This window comes from Marmota marmota, unplaced genomic scaffold (assembly GCF_001458135.2).
Source record: "Marmota marmota marmota unplaced genomic scaffold, marMar, whole genome shotgun sequence".
Taxonomy (NCBI): domain Eukaryota; kingdom Metazoa; phylum Chordata; class Mammalia; order Rodentia; family Sciuridae; genus Marmota; species Marmota marmota.
The window spans coordinates 3,550,520-3,568,938 of record NW_026000102.1 but is presented as its reverse complement, the minus strand read 5'-3'; the positions used below and the strand labels follow the sequence as shown (position 1 = coordinate 3,568,938).

General features: G+C 45.3%; 3 long non-coding RNA genes across 4 annotated transcripts in view; 2 read left to right on the top strand and 1 right to left on the bottom strand.

The window, feature by feature from the left end:
- The window catches only part of LOC125610780, a 7,030-nt gene extending 277 nt beyond the window's left edge, over positions 1 to 6,753 (top strand). The window contains exons 2-3 of the long non-coding RNA XR_007340795.1: positions 271 to 5,318; positions 6,311 to 6,753. This is a non-coding gene — a long non-coding RNA (uncharacterized LOC125610780). The remainder of the gene's footprint in view (positions 1 to 270; positions 5,319 to 6,310) is intronic.
- A 1,422-nt stretch (positions 6,754 to 8,175) lies between these two features.
- The window catches only part of LOC125610781, a 15,768-nt gene continuing 5,524 nt past the window's right edge, over positions 8,176 to 18,419 (bottom strand). The window contains exons 2-3 of the long non-coding RNA XR_007340796.1: positions 13,874 to 13,957; positions 8,176 to 9,611 (exon numbers count right to left, since the gene is read on the bottom strand). This is a non-coding gene — a long non-coding RNA (uncharacterized LOC125610781). The remainder of the gene's footprint in view (positions 9,612 to 13,873; positions 13,958 to 18,419) is intronic.
- Positions 10,712 to 18,419, top strand: part of LOC125610779 — a 13,678-nt gene continuing 5,970 nt past the window's right edge. For both annotated transcript variants that reach the window (XR_007340794.1, XR_007340792.1), the window contains exon 1: positions 10,712 to 11,158. This is a non-coding gene — a long non-coding RNA (uncharacterized LOC125610779). The remainder of the gene's footprint in view (positions 11,159 to 18,419) is intronic.

Genomic DNA, 18,419 nt, shown 5'->3' with positions numbered 1-18,419 from the left:
GGAGGGGGGAGGGGAGGGGGAGGAAAGACCACCCTGGTCCTCCAGGGGGAGCAGGAATATCTTGGTGCCTGTAGGGTGGAGAGGGGAGAAATGGAGCTCTGCAGCCCTGATCCTCAGAGCAGGGCTCAGATGTGTTGGTGCATGAATGAAATATCCCACTTCAAGTATATGTCGTGGGCATGTTTTGAGTTGGTTTTGCAGAGACACTGCAGAGCTCTGCAGACACAGGAGTGATTCTGAAAAGCTGTCTTTCTGTAATTGATCCAATAGACAGCGGATGCGGGCTGGGATCCCCCGTCTGCCTTGGAAAGAGCCCTTCACAGGAAGAAGAGATGGGGTCTGGCACCCGGCCCAGGCAGAGGCGACCCCAGCTGGCTGCTACCTGGGAGACTCCATCTGCATCACCAGACAGCCCTGTGGGTGTGCTCCTCCTCCGAGCCCTCCACAGCCTGCTGCACCTCCTCCCCAGGAGCCCAGCCCTGCCGCCTGGTCAAGCTCTGTAGAAGCTCCAGCCATCTTGGCCCTCGTGGGCCACATGTGTGTGAGTCCCCTGCTTCTCGGCCAGGTAATGAAATCTGAATGTTCTGTTCTTGCTGTCAGTTTACCTTATAGACTGAAATTGTTCAAACCTCAGAGAGAAGAAAGTAAATTTAAAAACCTGTATATTCTTGGAATAAGTCCACGGCCCCCTAAAGGACAGGGTTGGACCAGCTGTTGGAAGAACGAGAAGCTAAGAGATGGTTCATAGAAGGGACATAGTGTCCACTAAAGCACGGGAGAGGAGGAAATATATTTGAGTATATATTCAAAATTCTCTACCCCTCAGTGTACCTGGCAAAGTCCACATTTCAAGGTTATAGTCAGAGACGGTGTTTAAATTCCCAAACGTCAAAGAGGACATCCTGAGCGCCGTTAAGCCATCTTCTTCGTCCTGAGTTTGTGGAGTAGTTTGCCCTCCTCTTGGGTGCACTGGTCACTGTGGGGTGGTCAGGAGAAGAGATCTGCTCCGAGATCTCTGCTTTATTACTTTGAAAAACCCCATCATTTTCTGATGGACCGGGTCCCTACACGGTCTATAATTCAAATGGCGTGTTAATCTGCACCTCATCCAACAAGGTGATCCAGGCATCGGGCTCTCGGAGCAAGCTGTGGATCTTTAACAACAGACACTATTTTCTTTTAACTAATAAGAAAGACACACAGAAGGTGTCGGGTCTATGAAGCCAACTGTGCGCATCGAATGAGCTGATCCAGGGAGGGAGTTAGAGTTCACTGACCTTTTAAAAATTATCTGAAAGGATGAATTTCCCCCCACCTCTCTGGCAAACCTGTTTGATGGAGTACGCTCTAGAACTTGGTTTCTTAACATAGCAGATGCTTAACACAGAGTCTCTGATTCAATTTATATGCTCACGATGGCTCATGTTCTTTTCCGGGCTTCAAGAGTACACTTTTATTCCAAAGTTACTTTCGCCTACTGATGTATCTTCTTTGAAGTTAGGGGCAGGAGTGTGGTATTCTGGTGCCACGTTGAGGTACCCAGGAATGGCACAGTGCTGGCCGGGGCAGCGGCTCTGCTTGGAAATTTTGAGATAAATGCAGCTGCAATAATTTTTGATTCAACCCTTGGCAAACCTCCAGTGTGTACAGAAGGGGGAACCAGCTGTGGAGGAGGCTTCTTCTCAGCCCTCTAGGATGGCCAAGGAGCTCATGACCTCTCAGCACCCTGGGACGAAGTCAGCCTCGAGGGAGGAGTCCACCTACTTGTGCAGCCTGGCCAGGCACGTTGTAAGTGAGCACTATTAGCGTCTTTTAGAATCGTTAGTATTTGGAATTATTCATTTCCCAGGGTTCCATTGGAGATGCTACACTTTTCTTTAAGACGCAAAATAATGTGTATGTAAGATCCTGCTGCAGGCCCGAAAGGGCAGCGAGAAATTCTTAGTGCCACTGTATTTGAGCTTCACGATTGTGGGCCACATTTGTGTCTCAACACACGAGGTCTCTCAGATCTCGGCTGAGACAGACAGGTGTCCTGCAGAACAAGTTCAAGAGCTGTCGTCACTGAGAAAGAAATTTTTAATTTTCTTTCAGCTTCACATCAGATTTCTTTTTTTTTTAAAAAATAATTTTTAGTCGTAGACGGACACAATACTTTTATTTTATTTATTTAGACGAGTTGCTGAGGATCAAGCCCAGGGCCTCACACGTGCCAAGCAAGCCCTCTACCTCTGGGCCTAGCCCCCGCCTTCAAATCCGCTTTCTGTATCACCAGTTCTCCATGGTTCAGGGTTTTCTCGGAGAACCAGATAAGTTTAGCAGCTGAGAAGCCGCCACCTCCTGGGTCTGACTCCCCTCTGGGCTCCCAGGAGGATGAGGATTTGGAACTTGCCCTAGATGTATATCCTCCTCGGGCTGCGCTGGGCCCTGGCGTTTCCTGTCCTGTACTGGGAACCAGCAGCTTTCTGAATTATCTCACAGGACATTTCCTGATCTGTGAATCTTTACAGCACAGAGATCGTGTTTTTCCTTTCACCATCCTCCGATGCTTGGTCTCCAAGGGACATGTGTGTATTTCATTACAACCCCACGGTTTCCCGCGCTCGATGATAAATATGTGGGTTACAGTGTGCACATTCATACTGAACACCAAAGGTCACCAGTCAGATTTATGGCTTGTTACATCATTTTACTGTGGGGCTGATTCATTAGATCAGTTTATTTAGCAATTAAATAATATTAAATAAGGCGACTGTACCAACTTACACCAGCCCTGGGTTGGCTGACTCCACCACCTCCTCCCTCTTCTAATCTCTACTTGATAAGGGCAATCTGTACTCACAGGGACAGGCCTTCACTGTGGGATGCAGCATGAACTCATGAGAACCACTGTCTCACCAAGAGACACTGCCCATTAACAGTATTCTATCTCATAGGGGCCATGGAGCATACCTATAATCCCAGCTATTTGGGAGGCTGAGGCAGGAGGATCACAAGTGTGAGGCTGGCCGCAGCAATTTAGGCAGTCTCAAAATAAAAACTAAAAAGAGCTGGATGTGGCTCAGTGGTAGAGCACTCCTGGGTTCAATAAAAATAAAAAGGCAGGGGGTTGTTCTATCAGAACCCTGAGTATCCCTGAACCTAGAAGCAGGAGAGCCCCTCTTTGGTCAGATGGACCCCTACCTTTATTTAATTTATTTATTTTACTGGGGTGCTGAGGCTCGAACCCAGTGCCTCACAGGTGCTAGGTGAGTGCTCTGTCAATGAGCCACAACCCCATTCCATCTTACAGTTTTTAACTTAAAAAAAATAATTTTAGATTCACAGAACACTTGCAAAATAGTAGAGTGCCTTCCCACACACCTTTCACCAGCTTCCTCATGTTAGTGTGCTAAAGCCAGAGTCCTGTGGTCAAGACCAGCAGCGTTGACACGGCACAATTAGGTTATCTCCCCATAACGTCCTTTTCTGGTGCAGGATCCAGTCCGGGCCCCTTTCACCCATCCTCACATCTCCGTGGGCTCCTCCCAGTCCGTGTCTTCCACAACCTTGACCCTTTTGAAACGTACTGGTCATCTATTTTGTGGAACGTTCCTCAATTTGGAGTTTGTTGAAGTTTTCTTACAATTAAAGTTTTGCATTCTTCACAAGAAAACCCAGAGGCCGTACTGTGCCCTCAAAAAGCTTGCCGTGTGGGGGGCAGGGAGGGGAGGCACCAGGAGACACTCATCTAATTAGTTCTGGTAGCTGGGTCTACTATTTTCCCTTTGTAAATAATAAATGTTCTATTTACTTATTTTTAATTTGGTACTAGAGACTAAACCCAGGGCACTTAGCCACTGAGCCACATCTTCAGCCCTTTTTACGTTGAGACAGGGCCTCCCCAAGTTGATGAGGCTGGCCTTGAACTTGCAATCCTCCTGCCTCAGCCTCCTAGTCTCTGGGATTATAGATGTGCACCACTGCGTCCAGCATGAACAATAACTCTTTTAGAGGAGATATTTGGGACTTTGCAAATATTCTGCTTCTCTTAAACTTTCCCCTATTCTCTTACTATTCAATGCAAGATCTCACTTGCAATGATTTCTACGCTTCTAATGGAAACCTTCTTTTGCCCCCCATTCTTTCTATACTTATTAGCTAGAGTTTTATTATAAGGGGGAAATGCCCTTTCTTCCCATTTATTTATTCAGTTATTTGTTTATATCCAGATGGACCTATGAGTAATTATTCTATTTGGGGGGTTAGAAGCCCTTATTATCAGTATTTTATTTTTGTTCAAATTGTCTCAGTTTCATCACTGGAATCCCCTTTGCATGGGCTCTTGAGTCCTTTTGACATGACCTTAGTTTTTTGAGGTTTCCTTATTTACTGTCACCCCAAGATGGTGCGGGTTCATTTTGTGTTCTCTGAGGAGCCCTGGGTTCACCTGTTGAAGAATGGTGGGCACGCTGCAGGGCTCCTTGCCTCGGGGCCCTCTGTACACACATCTGTGTCCCTTGTGTGTTTATTCTTCAGTGTGTGTGAATCACGAGCTGGTGCTGAGCCCTTTGAGTCAAGCACAACACTTCCGGCTTCCTCCAGCCTTCTCTTTCTTCTTAGCCACTTCTTTCCCCAGCAGTGAAACCATGGCTCTCGCTGACTGCAGCGTATTTACTTATTTGTTCCATCAACATACGAGCGTGGAGCAGTTTGGAGCTGTGGGTGCACAGCCCTGTGGGGACGAGCCAACTAACTGGAGTGTGTCTAGTTATGTCCACTTTCCTTCCTGCTCAGCGCTGTAGAGAGCAGCAGGATCCTGGTTCCCAGGTCACTTAAATCAGACTCTCCTCCGCACCCTCCTCGGGGTGTTGTGCTATCCGATTGTGACGCCTGTGGGTGTATTTTAGTGCTTGTGTCATGTCAGGTTGCTCCACATCTTGGTTGGTGCAAATACTCACTTTTCGGTGGTGTGTTTGGGGAGGGCAACGTAGGAAACTCAGAGCTACGCGGCGATGTGTGTCCCGAGGATCACTGTTCTCCCTTGCTGCAGTTGGGTCTTGAAAGTCCCCTAAAGGCCCATGTGTCGAAGGCATGGTCCCCGGGGGTGGAGCTCTCGGGAGGTGACGGAACCTTTAGAAGGTGGGTCCTGGTGGGAGGGAGTGAGGTCATTGGGGGTGTGCTCTTGAGGGGGCCCTGGGACCCTGGCCCCTTCCTGCCGCTCTCTTCTCTTCCTGGTGGCCACCAGGGGAGCTCCTCTGCTGCTACGTGCTCCTGCCAAGTTGCACAGCCCTGCCACAGCCCCGCGGCAAGAAGCCATGGCCGGAAGCTGAGACAAGGTAAAGTTCTTCTCCCTTTCCGTGGATGGTCCCAGGGGTTTGTCACAGTGGCACAGCTGCAGGACACTCTGTCTCTCTGCTCCTCCGACTGTCCCTCTTTCTTTCACCCCTCCACCAACTCTTTATGGTTTATCCTTTCCCCCTTTTGTGGTGTTGGGGACCAAACCCAAGGCCTCCCCCACGCGAGGCTAGGGCTGTTCCACTCAGCCACTTCCCCGTCCCGGTTCATCTTTCTTATTTCTTGAACACAAATTAGCAGGTCTGAAACACTTTCACGGGTCCCTTTCTTTCTTAAATGAAGCCATCTCATTTTGGGCTGCATTCTATAGTAATGGCAGTTCCCGTCCTTCAGCACACCTGTCACTAGCTGGAACTGAGTATTTGTTGTTGTTGTTCTTTGTTTATTTTAAAGCAAAATGTACATGTGATAAAATACATGGATTTTCTTTTCTTTTTTATTTCTCTTTTCCTTTGGCTGACTTCGTGCAGGCTAGGCAGGTGCAGCATCCGATGAGTGTTGACAGATGCGCACACATGTGCAGGGCAGACCCCTAAAGAGATGTGCATCACACCATGGGTTCACACCCTCCCCTCCTGCCCCTCCCAGTCAATTCCTGCTCCAGCTTCCCAGACGATCAGTGTCCAGGCGTCCCTCCCATAGCCCAGTTGTGTCTCTTGTAGAACTTCATGTGACGGCATCATGCAGTTTATAGTCTTGTGTGTAAAGCCCGGTTCACTGGGCGTGGTCTAGAAGAGCATCCAGGGGTGGAGAGTACCCTAGTCCATTCCAGGTGCTGCCGTGCAGGATGGCGGTGGATGAATGCACCGTAGCTTATTACCAACCCGTCTTTCAACTGCAGGGGTGAGAAGCAAAGGCTCTGCCACTGAGCTACACCCCCAACCCTGCTTTTAATCTGATGGAATAATCCATAAGAAACTTTTTGGTATAATGCAGTCGCCTCTAAACTTGCAAATGATTCTTTTTTTTTAAGTGTGAGCTGGAATGGAAATGACTTTCTTCGGAAACACTTGAAAGAAACGTATTATCATGTGGAATCTCATTTTGAATGAATCAGAGTACAGTAAATCTCAAAATATCCACAGAAGGGCCCTGTGGCTTACTAAACAGGAAGAGGACTTGGACAGCACTGGCTTTTACAACCCCGCCGCACCAGGCATCTCTTTTGCTGCTCTGAAAACATCTTAATTCTTCTCCAAGCACCATGTTTCTTGGAATTATTCACCGGAAATTAATAGTATTCTGAATTTTAAAGTAATTCAAACCACAAGTGGCCTCGTCATAGCCCTTAGCAGCAGTATAAAGCGCAGCCCGGCAGGCGGTCTGTGAGCGCTGGTCACTGTTGCCGGGTTCTCTCCCCTCACCCCCGCCCTGGAGAAGGGTATCTGGATCTCTCTGTGTTCCGTGGGCTGCTGTGTTGGGATTATGCTGGGCGGCAGGGAGGCTGGGGAAAGCCACTAGGCAAGGACCGGAACATGAACACGCTGGGTGGAGGCGCGTGAGATCAAACTAATAAATGAAGTGGTCAGAAGAGGCGTCAGGGAGAAGGTGGCTTCTGAGTAAGACCTCAGCAGGGCGTGAGTCATGTGGACATCTGGGAAGCCCAGTCCAGGCCCAGGGAGGAGCAAGTGCAGGCCTAGGGGCACGAGGACCATGGAGTGAAATGGGGACCCGGTGCCCAAGGGGGAGCAGGAGGTGATCAGAATGGAGAGGGGACAAGGCTGCATCCCGGGACAGTTTGCACTAACGACTTTGGCTTTTTAAAAATTTGGTGCCAGGGATGGAAGCCACGGCCTTGTATGTGTTGGCCTGTGTTCTGAGGCTCAGCCCCATCCCCAGACCTGACCTTGGCGTTCGTGTTGAGTCAGGGGGGCCACGGGGGGTGCTGAGCTGGAAAGCGACATGACTCTTTCATGTCTTAGCACCAGAGCAGAGAGAGCCGTTGAGAGGCTCTGCTGACCCCGACACTGCTGCACAGTCCTGGAGAAGGGAAAGGCCACTCCCAGAGCTAGGAAGGGTTAGTTCTCTCCAGACGAGGAAAACCAAGCAGGTGGGGGGGGGGGTCAGAGGTGTGACAGGAGGGTCAGAGATGTGACGCTGCTTTTGGAAGACAGCAGTTTTCTTTTCCTACTGATGGCTTCTCATATCCTCAGGGTCCACTGCACTGTGGGGAAGGGAGGGTATGTGGCCTCCCGAGTCTAGTGCTGGATTAGGAGACCTGGTTTCCAGTTTTGGTCTTGACTTTGACCTTGTAATATCCTAGGGCTGGTTACTTCATCTTTCTGGTTACTTAGTTTCCTCCATGGAGAGAATAATTGTTAGTTATGTTATGGAATTATGATGTCAATTAATAATGTGGTAATAGCCCGATGACCATCGAGAACTCTGAGTGTCTTTGAAAGAGGCATGACATGAACTTGGTAGTGACATTGGTGTCACTGTTATAAGAAACACATGGTCTTTTACCACGGAAAGCAGTTCACGGACAGGAAAAGCTGTGGGCGACTGGGAGGAGACTGGGGCGAAGTTGGAGAAAGATGAGTGGCGAGGAGAATGACATTTAGGTTCAGGATGTTTGACGCTTGGGAACAGGGATTTTGTAATGCTGCAAAATGCGTGTGAAGGGGTGGGCCCCTCAGCTGCGGGAGGAGGGATGAGAGTGTAAAGTTAGTCACTTAATGGAACCAGAATCCGGGACACTCAGTTAGTAACTGACTCCAATATTCCAATATACCAATATACTCCAATACTCCATTATATATATATAATGGAGAAACAAGGAGACTATCAAAATAAGACAGCTAGAGGCATATATATATATGATTTTTTTACCTTTATTTAATTTATTTATATGTGGTGCTGAGGATCGAACCACCCAGGGCCTCATACGTGCCAGGCGAGCACTCTATCATGAGCTACAGCCCAGCCCCCACTTTACATATTCTGTGCTTCTGAGCAGCATGTTGGGAAGGCCAGAAGGCCGATCTCTAACCAGGTTCGATTTCAGGTATAATGACATATGTGCTATCATCTATTCTCCTTCTTACACATTAATTAGTCAAACGGTGCCTTGAAATGGCATCTACTGCGGCATCTCTTTGGGTGAAGAAGGAGGTGAACCAAGGTGGATCTTTCTGGAAGACTCAGGATGATGGTGTCCCCACCGACTAAGGGGCGGGCACATTAGAGGTGGCCTCTCCATGGGTCGGGGTTCTTGCTGGGACAGGCCCTGTGACTGCCGTATGTATACACCCAGGAGATAGGTGTTGACAGTCGGCTGTGCTGGGTGCTGCGGATGAGTAAGACCAGCCAGGACCAGGAAACTTATAATCTAACAAGGAAATAACTATAAAATCAGGTAGTTTGTGACCTGTTTTAGGAGCAGTGACGAAGGCGCTGGGAAGGTCAAGGGGCAGGGGTCCCTCCTGGCTGGGAGGACGGGGGTGCTTTGTGGGCGAGCTGGCGTCAGAGCAGGGGCAGCAGGGCACTAAGCCTGAGGGACCCACAAAGCCAGGTGGTGGTTGGTGGGGTCAGAGAGGCCTCAGGCCAGGCAGGAGTTCATTAGGTGCAGAGGGGACACTGGAGGACATTACAGGTCAAGAGCCAGCCCCAAAGTCAGCACGGAGGTGTCACAGCGGACCCCTGGGTAGACCTGGCAAGGCGGCTTCAGGAGAGAACCGGGGCAGGTTTTAGACTTGAACCTCAGACGTGGGTTTGCAGGCAGTGACAGGTCGTAAAGACTGCTGAGCAGAGCGGTGACATCTGCAAAAGGGCCCCCAACCTGGTGGTGATGGACAGGATGAGTGAAGGGCAGAGAAAACCAGAAACAAGGAGACTGTCCAAATAAGACAGCTAGAGGCAGGGGCCAGGACCCAGGGGGCTATCACATTTTAAGGAAAAAAACAAAATAAACACAGCTTGGGATCACAAACCATGGGAAGCAATGAACATCGAGACCAGGGAAGGAGAAGGAGGGCAAAGGCGGCTCTCAAAGGCTGAGGCCGCGTAAGGCTGGAAAACCGAGATTCGACCTCCATGGGGCCAATCGTCATCAGCTCGTGTTGCGGGGCGGTGGGCACCAGCTGGTCCGGCTGTCAGCTGGTACCTTGACCTCTCTGGGCGTGTGCCTGGTGCAAGGAAACGTGGCCTTTCCCAGCACCTCGTCTGCTCTGAGCCATCTAATCTCGAGAACGTGACCAGATGTCTGGCGCTTGTGCTTCGATGCCCTGCCACCGGTTGTCCGTGTCAGCGTGGAAGGGAACGTTAGAGGAGCTCTGTGGGGAATAAAGGTCGGGTAGCTACGTGCTCCTTTCTACACGAGCTGTAATTACATTCACAACCTGGGGTTCGTGACTCACCTCTGCCCTTATTAACTCCACCCAGTGAGCTGTCTCTTGCACTCAAATATGAAGTCACTGCACTCGCTTCACATTTTAATTCTTGGCAGAGCTTTAAAGACTTTTTTTTTTTTTTTTTTTTTTTAAGGATCTGAGAGTTTGGATACCTAACTCTCAGCAGAGCCATGGAGGACTCCTAGGGAGACTTGTCCCTGCCAACATTAGCAGTCTTGTCGCCGAGCAGCACAGGTGAGCTCCTCCACCTGGGCCAGCTGTCCCCAGGCATCGAGTGCCTTGGACATGATGATCTCCAACCCCAGGTCAAAATGCAGAGCAGAGACTGGGTCTTAATCTAAGTTGATTGAAACGCCTGGCCAGAGGGGAGAAGCGAAGCAGAAGAGCCAGGCCCAGGACGAGGCTATCAATCAGAAGAGGCCGAGAGCTCGTCCTGTGGTCAGGGCACGTAGCGTTTCCACAGGGAATGGCGACGTGCTGTGGAAATGTTTACTGAGTAGTCACTGTGGTTGGGAGGTTGTTTTTGGAAGAGGGCTCCCGCTCTTGAAAGTTGACATGCAATAGTTTCTAAGATAATTGAAAGGATTAGCGGGTGAGTACTTGGAACCATCTGTTGGTGTGGGGTGCAGCCTATCCTTGGTGATAATGCTTGAGTATTTTTTTTCCTCTGAATAACTGTGGTTTTTAAAGTACTCTCAACCATCAAATACTAGAGACATAAAATAATGGTTCTCATTAACTTTAAAATTCACTTAGATCGGGCTACAGGTATGGATCAGGGGGTATAAGCACTTGCCAAGCAAGGGTGAGGCCCTGGGTTCCATCCCCAGCACCAAAAAAGAGAAGAAGGAGGAGGAGGAGGAGAAGGAGGAGGAGGAGGAGGGGAAGAGGAGGAGAAGGAGAGAGGAAGAGGAGGAGGAGGAGGGAAGGAGGAGGAGAAGGAGGGGGGAGAGTAGGGGGTGAGGAGGAAGAGGAGGAGGAGGAGGAGGGAGGAGGAGGAGAAATGTTTAATGAGACTATCCCACATCAATCCAGCAAGCAAATTTTAAGAGATTTTCTAGGTAAACTGTAAAACTCATCGTGTTTACATGGTCTGGAGACATTTTTATTGTTTATTTAGATTCCAGTTTTCCAAGTATTGATGCAAACTGCCCGTAACTTCCCCTGAACTCTCCTTATCTAAACATAAAATAATTCCCCTACACTCCAATAGTGTTTTTCTCCTCTTTCACTCACTCCAATCTTTCCAGTTAAATCTTATTACCTCTGTCCTTTCTCTTGAACCTGGACACCAGCCCAAGGCTGCTCTGAAGTTAATGATTGAAATCTGAGTAGACATCATTCACAGCTGCTTGGAAGCACCCTTGGGTCACGCATTTGTTTCCAGTTCTTAGACAACAGCACAGCACAGCTTCCCATCTCCAGCCTCACCTGTCCACGGTGGTTTTGCACAAGGAATCTCTTCCCAGGTCTGTGCTGGTAAACTCTGCCCCTCCCTCTGTTGGGAATCCTGATGGTCAGGGTCCCTTCATCCTGTCTCAGGTTGCTGTTCAACCAGAGCCTTCGTTAGGAATATACAGTTTTCTACTAAAAGAGATTTCTTTATTTTTCTCTAAAGCCTGTTTCAAACAAATTTATCTAAGCATAGTTATTTTTCTCACCCAGATTCTTATGATTCATTCAAAAGAAATTTCAGAGCCCAGTCTGGCTTTTAAACAAACATTTCTAACAATTTGACCTATTTTAGTATCACCGTAAGGTTATTCCAGGCCAGTGAATAAGAATATGTTCACCAACAGCAGAGACTGCAGTTGCTGATTCCTGAAAGACAACTCAGATTTTTCAAGATTTTAAGTTTTTCTTCAGTGATTCATGATCAGTTTTGCAATTGGAAAGCAGTTGATGAGTCATGCAGTTTATGAATCTGTTGTCACTTCCTTAGAAAAGGGCTCCTTTTCCTTATGGCTCTCAAAGTTTAATTCACTTATCTGAGAACAGCCATTTAACCTCATTTCTCCAAGAAAGAGGACGTTCTCTATCGTTTCACCTTTACTCTCAGGTAGGAAGGTCTAGGCACTGGTCATGTCAATTCCACGAGCCTCCTCTGCCCAGGCTTATCATTCACAGGAGAATGGACAGTTGTATTGAAAAAAAAAAAATCCTATAAGGATACCAGTCTTCTTTCCAAGTTCTGAGTATGAATTTGTTTTCAGGACCTTGTTTCTCACTCCCAGTGCCACAGACTGTGCCTCCCGTCCTGCGCTGGGTGGGTGATTCCACCTTTCCCGCGGCTAAGAGCAGGGTGCACGGCCATTCTCCAGGACCGAGCAAACCACAGCCCCCTCAGCTGTTCAGAAGATAAACTCGGTAGACGTACATGGACACGGTCTTTGAGAAGAGAAAAGAGGCCTTCTTTCAGACAGATCATTTACAGTGTTTTTGGACTCCTTTTTTGATCAGGAAATTAGATCAACATCCTTATAGGGAAAAGTTCATGCGGGTCACAGGTGGGGCCTTTAGTTAAAGTGCCTACTTCTTCGTCCATATTAGGTAACAGGAACTGCCTGAAAGGCATTTATTTTTCATTCTGTGTCATTCAACCATAAATGACTCAGTTCTGATATTATTTACCGAGCTCCTGCTGAACTCATAGGAGAGGCCTCTGTAGGGCACTTGTGATTCCAGTCTTAACCCAGTCCCCGTGGGGCGTGCGGCCAGCCAGGCACAAGAGGGGCTCTCTCTAAGGTCACGTGGATTTAATAACTGACTCACATCCCAGGGACTTCAGCCTCCCGCATGCCTCATTTCTAAACGAATGTAGATGTGACCTAAGTAATTTTACTGTCACCTGGTAAAGCTGATTAAAGAAAAAGGGGATTTTAAAAAGTCACACTTGGAACCACGTGGGATTAGGGAAACTAATTAGTAGCAGCAATAACATTTATTTTTAAACCTTTTTTTTTTTCTTGTTGTTGTTAATTTTGAGGTACTAGGGTTTGAACCCGGGGTGTTCTACCACTGAGCTACATTCCCAGACCCTTTTTTTTTTAATGTTGAGATAGGGTCTGTCTGAGCTGTCGAAGCTGGCCTGAGCAATCCTCCTGCCCCAACCTCTGGAGCGCCACTGTGCTTGGCCAGTTTTTTGGTTTTTTTTTAAATGTTTATTTATTTTTGTAGCTGTATACAAACAGCACGTGTTTATTTTTTTCATTTTTATGAAAATAATAAAAATTAGTGCTCAGGATGGAGCCCAGGGCCTCACACATGCTAGGCAAGTGCTCTGCCCCTGAGCCAGAGCCCCAGCCCCTGCCTGGCCAGCTATTTAAACACTCAAATGGTCTAGCATCCTGAATGCTGTGAGATCTTATTATTGTTTTCTAAACTAGACTTCATTTTTTGGAGCCGTCTTAGGTTCACAGCAAAATTGAATGGAAAGTATGAGCCCCCCTCCCCCACACAGGCATAATGTCCCCCTGTCCGTGTCCCCAGCCACTATGGTCCCTTTATCACCATTGATGGTCTTACGCCCACACATCATTAGCACCCAGGGTCCACGGTTTACATTAGGGATCATTATTGGTGTTATATGTTGAGTGAATTTTGACCAATGTAAAATAGTTGAACTGCCCTAAGAACCTTCTGTGCTCTGCCTGTTTGAAGATATAATATTTTTAGTTTCAAATTTAATGATATAAATTAAAATTAAAAGTTAACATCCAAAAGCTTTAAATAAAAATCTAAATGTTCAACTTAAAATTAATGGTTGTTAAAAAAATCAGTCATGTTTTAAACTATAAAATATAAAATTAACTATCACCATTAATATTAAGAATTAATAAATTCAGAACACACTTGAAATTTATCTTTGCAGTAGCCATGAAAATTATTGGTCAAATGCATCAAACAGTCAAAGTGTACAAGAAGCTACTAGCCAAGTGATAGGAGGAACTCTATTACCTGTATCTGGATATCATGAACTTAGCTAAAATTAAGCAAATAAACAAGAACAAAGGATAGCAAATCTCTTTAAAAACCTACAAATATTAGAAAAATAAATAGCACATTTCTAAATAAGTCATGAGTCAATGAAGAAATCAATGAAGATTAGACAATATTTTGAACCGAATGAAAATAAAAACACGATGTAACAAAATTTGCGACCAGGCGGTTAGAGAAGTGCTTACCGAGAAGCTTATGTCAGCTAATACATCTTTTAGGAAAAAAAAGAAGGATCTAGAATTCATGACCCAAGCTTCTGTCTTGAACGGCTGAAAAAGGAAAAGAAAATTAAACCCAAGTAAAGAGAAGAGTGAAAACTAACAGAATAGAAAATAGCAAAACCATGGAGAAAGTTGGAACTGATAGTTCTTTGAAAAGATCTGTAAGCCCCTGGTCAGAGAAACAGGATGGAAAACACGAATCACAATATCCAGAAGGAAGGCTTCTCACCGTACATCCTACAGGGGGAAAAAGATGGTGGAGAGAGATTCTGAATAAACTGATACAATGAATTTCAAAACCTAAGTGAAATGGAGAAACTCTTTGAAAGATACAAACTATCGAACTGACTTGAGAAAAGTAGGAAATCTGAATAGCCTTTATCTACGAAAGAAATTAAATGGGTAATTTAAAAATTTCTCACAGAGAAGACACGGGGCCTCGATGGCCCACTGGAGAAAGCTATGGTTTGAACGCTGGTTCCCTGCAAGGCTCAAGTTGAAATTTTTGTTGCCACTGGGACTTTACTGGGATGTGGGACTTTGAAGAGGGGCTTGGTCACGAGGGCTCCGCCCTCCTGAACGGACTAATGCCACCAGGGCAGGGGTGGGTGTGTCCTTGTCCCCTCTCTCACCATCTCTTTGCCCTGTGATGCCTTCTGCCGTGTTATGGCACAGCAAGAGGGCCACTGCTAGGTGACATCTCTTGATCTCGGACTTCTGGATCTTTAGGACTATCAGTAAGTTTCCATTCCTGAGACATGATTTTGTCTGTGTTTATTTTGGCTGCACAAAATAAACAGTGACAGAAAATCTGCTAAATGTTCAAGAGGGACATAGCTCAGTGGTAGAGCACTTGCCCAGCGTACATGAGGCCCTGGGTTCAATCAGTAGCACCACCAAAATACCAAACATTTAAGAAAGAAAGAAGACCCGTCCTGGTAAGGTGGCTCACGCCTATAATCCCAGCAACTTGGGAGGCTGAGGCCAGAGAATCACAAACTTGAGGCCAGCTTCAGCAATTTAGCAAGGCCCTAAGCAACTGAGTGAAACCGTGTCTTAAAAAATCAAAGGGGCTTGGGATGTAGCTTAGTGGTAAAGCACCACTGGGTTCAATCCCCAGTTTCAAATAAATAAGGAAAAAGAAAAAAAAAAAAAAAAGAAAAACACCAGTGCTCAATGAGTTTTCAGAGTTTAGGAGAGGTAACACTTTCCAGCTCATTTTATGAGGCCTGTGTTGCCCTGATACCTAAACCAGAAAAATTGTAAGAAAATTACAATATAGAAAATTATTATCATAGATGCAAAATCCAGAGCAGCATATTAGCAGATCAAATTCTATAACATAAAAAGAGGATAATATCAAGTGAGGCAATGCAGGAATTCAAAATTGGTGAAATTTTCAAAATCAATTATTGTAACTGACATTAGGAGTTAAGGAGAAAAATTGTATGATATCTGTGCTGATACCTCTAAGACGACCTGTCTGTGGCTGACATTTATTACAGTGAATGGACATAAAGCAAAATTAGCCATAGGACAACGTGCATAGAGTGAGGCTTGGAGGAGAATAGGCATAAGCTTTTAAAATGCCTCTCTCTGTGCTTAATATCCCCAGGAATGGGTTGTGGCAACATGTGATAAATACTGTCTACCAGAACATAAAAACCCAGAGCCCAGGGTTGTCACTGGGGGTTAGGCAGCTCCACATGACACACACATTTCCAAGCTCCCGGAAGGAAAGTAGGTGTTCAGCATCAACCACATTGTTTGTACAGACGATTTGGTTGTGGTATGTGCTAAACCCTTGCACTTCTTGGAATGGTGGGGACCAGAAGCCAGCGAAAAGCCAAGCTTGCAAACAGGCCCTCCAAAGTATAGCATTCTTAGCCCTGTTAGGTTCAGACTTTTCTGCACAATATCTCAACAGATGTGCCCTGTATGCAATCCTGTGACCCCCAAAAGAAAAGAACTTTTGACAAAATTTAATACTCATTCATAAACTCTCAACAAACTGGTATAAAAGGAAACCACCTCAACCTAAGGAAGGACATCTACAAAGCACTTACAGCTAACATGTCCTTCATGGTGAACCACTGACTGGTTGTAGCCTGAGAATGGGATTAAGACAAGGATGTTCACTCTCACCTTTCCTACTCAGTGTTGTACTGGAGATCTTAGCCCATGCAATAAAATAAGAAAAATAAATAAGTGGTATATGTATTAGAAAAATGTAAAATAATGATTTTTATTCTTGGGCAACATGATCTTAAACATAGAAAGTCCTAAGGAATATACAAAACAATGTTATTAGATGTAAAGAGTTAGTAGGTTTGCAGGATTCAAGGTCAACTAGCAATAAACAACTGAAAATACAATAAAAATGTATAATAGTTTCAATGGTCACAAAACATTCAAGAATAATCTTAACAAATATGTATAAAACTTGCATGCAAAAAAACTAAAAAATATGCTGAAAGAAATTTTTAAATTTATAAGCAAATAGACTATGTTCATGGACAGGAAGACTTGAGGGTTTTTTTTAATACTTATTTTTTAGTTGTAGTCGAACACAATACCTTTATTTTATGTATTTATTTTTTATGTGGTGAGGACCAAACCCAGGACCTCACACATGCTAGGTGAGTGCTCCACTGATGAGCCATAGCCCAGCCCAAGACTTGAGTTTTTAAAAAATGTCAATTATCTCCAAATTTATTTGCATATTCAATGCAATCCCAATCAAAATTCCAGCAGGCTTTTTGTAAAAATTTAAATTTCATATGGAAATGCAAAGAGCTTATAAAAGTCACAATGATTTTGAAAATGAAGAATATTTGTTGAAAGAGCAACATCACCTAATTTCAGAATTTAATATTCAGCTTTGGTAATTAAAAGAGTGTAGTATTTGTATGAAAATAGACAAATAGATAATAGAAGAGTGTAGAAAGTAGTGAAAACAAACCCAAAAACATATGTGGTCAATTATTGTTTGACAAAGTGGCCAGGATATTTCAACTGAGGGAAAGAGGGTCTTTATAACAAATTGTGTAGGAAAAACTGGGTATCCACATGGAAAATAGGAACCTTTGTGATTATCTCCCATCAAATACAAACTTAACTTGAAATGAATCATATTTCATTAATGTAAAAGTTGTAGATGAATATTTAAGATAGAAATCTTGGTACCTTTGGATCAGGGAAGATTTCTCACCCAGGATACAGAAAACATTTAAAAATTGGAAAACAAATCTCAGAGTTAAAAACTTGCCTTTGGTAAAACACTATTATGAAAACGAAAGTCATAGACTGGGAAACAGTATTTTCAGTATAAAAAGCATGCAGAAGATACTCAACGTCATTAGGCATCAGGGAAATGCAAACTAAAACCACACATACCCACTAGAATCGCTGAAGTTTAAGAATATGACAATACAAAGTGTTGACAAGAATGTGGAGAAACGGGAACTCTCATACGTTGCTGGCGGTAATTGAACATGTTACTACCATGGCCTTTTCTCATAAAGCGACTTTAATCAATTCCTAGGCATTTGTCCAAGAGAAATGAAAACACAGGCCCCTATAAAGACTTACACATGCACATTCATAGAGCTCTTATGAATAATAATTTCCAAAGAACTAGAAACAACTGAAATGTCCACCCATAGGCAAATTAATAAATTGCAACATATCCATATAATGAAATATCATTTTGCAACACAAAGGAATAAATTAGTGATTCACGTGGGTGTATTTTAAAATACGGTAAGGAAAAGAAACCAGACACAAAAGAGAAACCGCTATATGATTGCATCTATGTGAAATATTAGGAAAACCAAATTTAATCTAGAAAGCAGATCTCGGGTTGTCTTGGCAGGGGTGGTTGGTCCAGACATATGGGGAAGGGAGCCAGGGGAGACTTTTAGGGTGACATAAACGTTCTAGATCTTAATCAGATGATTGCTACATAAGTCTGCAGTTTTAACTACAGTGGTTAAAACTCATCACAGGGTATGCCTAGAGAAGCTAAACGTTTTATATTACGCAAATTAAACCTCAATAAAGTTGAATTTAAGTCCTCAGAACGTTTTTCATTTTGTGAAACTGAAACTCTAGATACATTAAAGAATGTCCTGTTTCCTCCTCTTGCCAGGGCCGGACAGGGCCTGACGGCTGCCATGCTACTTTCTATCTGTGAGTCTGGCTCCTCTGGGTACCTCAGATATGCAGAATCATACCATGCTAGTCCATTTTGTGACGGGTTTGTGTCACTCAGCACAATGTCCTAGAGGCTCATCCAATTACCCTTCTTGAGGGGCCACACTGTGGTCTTCCTGGGGTGATGGTGGCCTTCCTCCTCACCGCGTTGCCCTGCCTCTCCCTCCTCCTTCCCAGTCTTGGTATTGATGTCACCCTTTGGGACTCTGGCCCTCACTCCTGTCATTTTTTGGCATCGCCGTCTATTCTGCTTTAATGGTTCCCATCTCGCACTGGGAGCCTCTGCTCCCCCCCC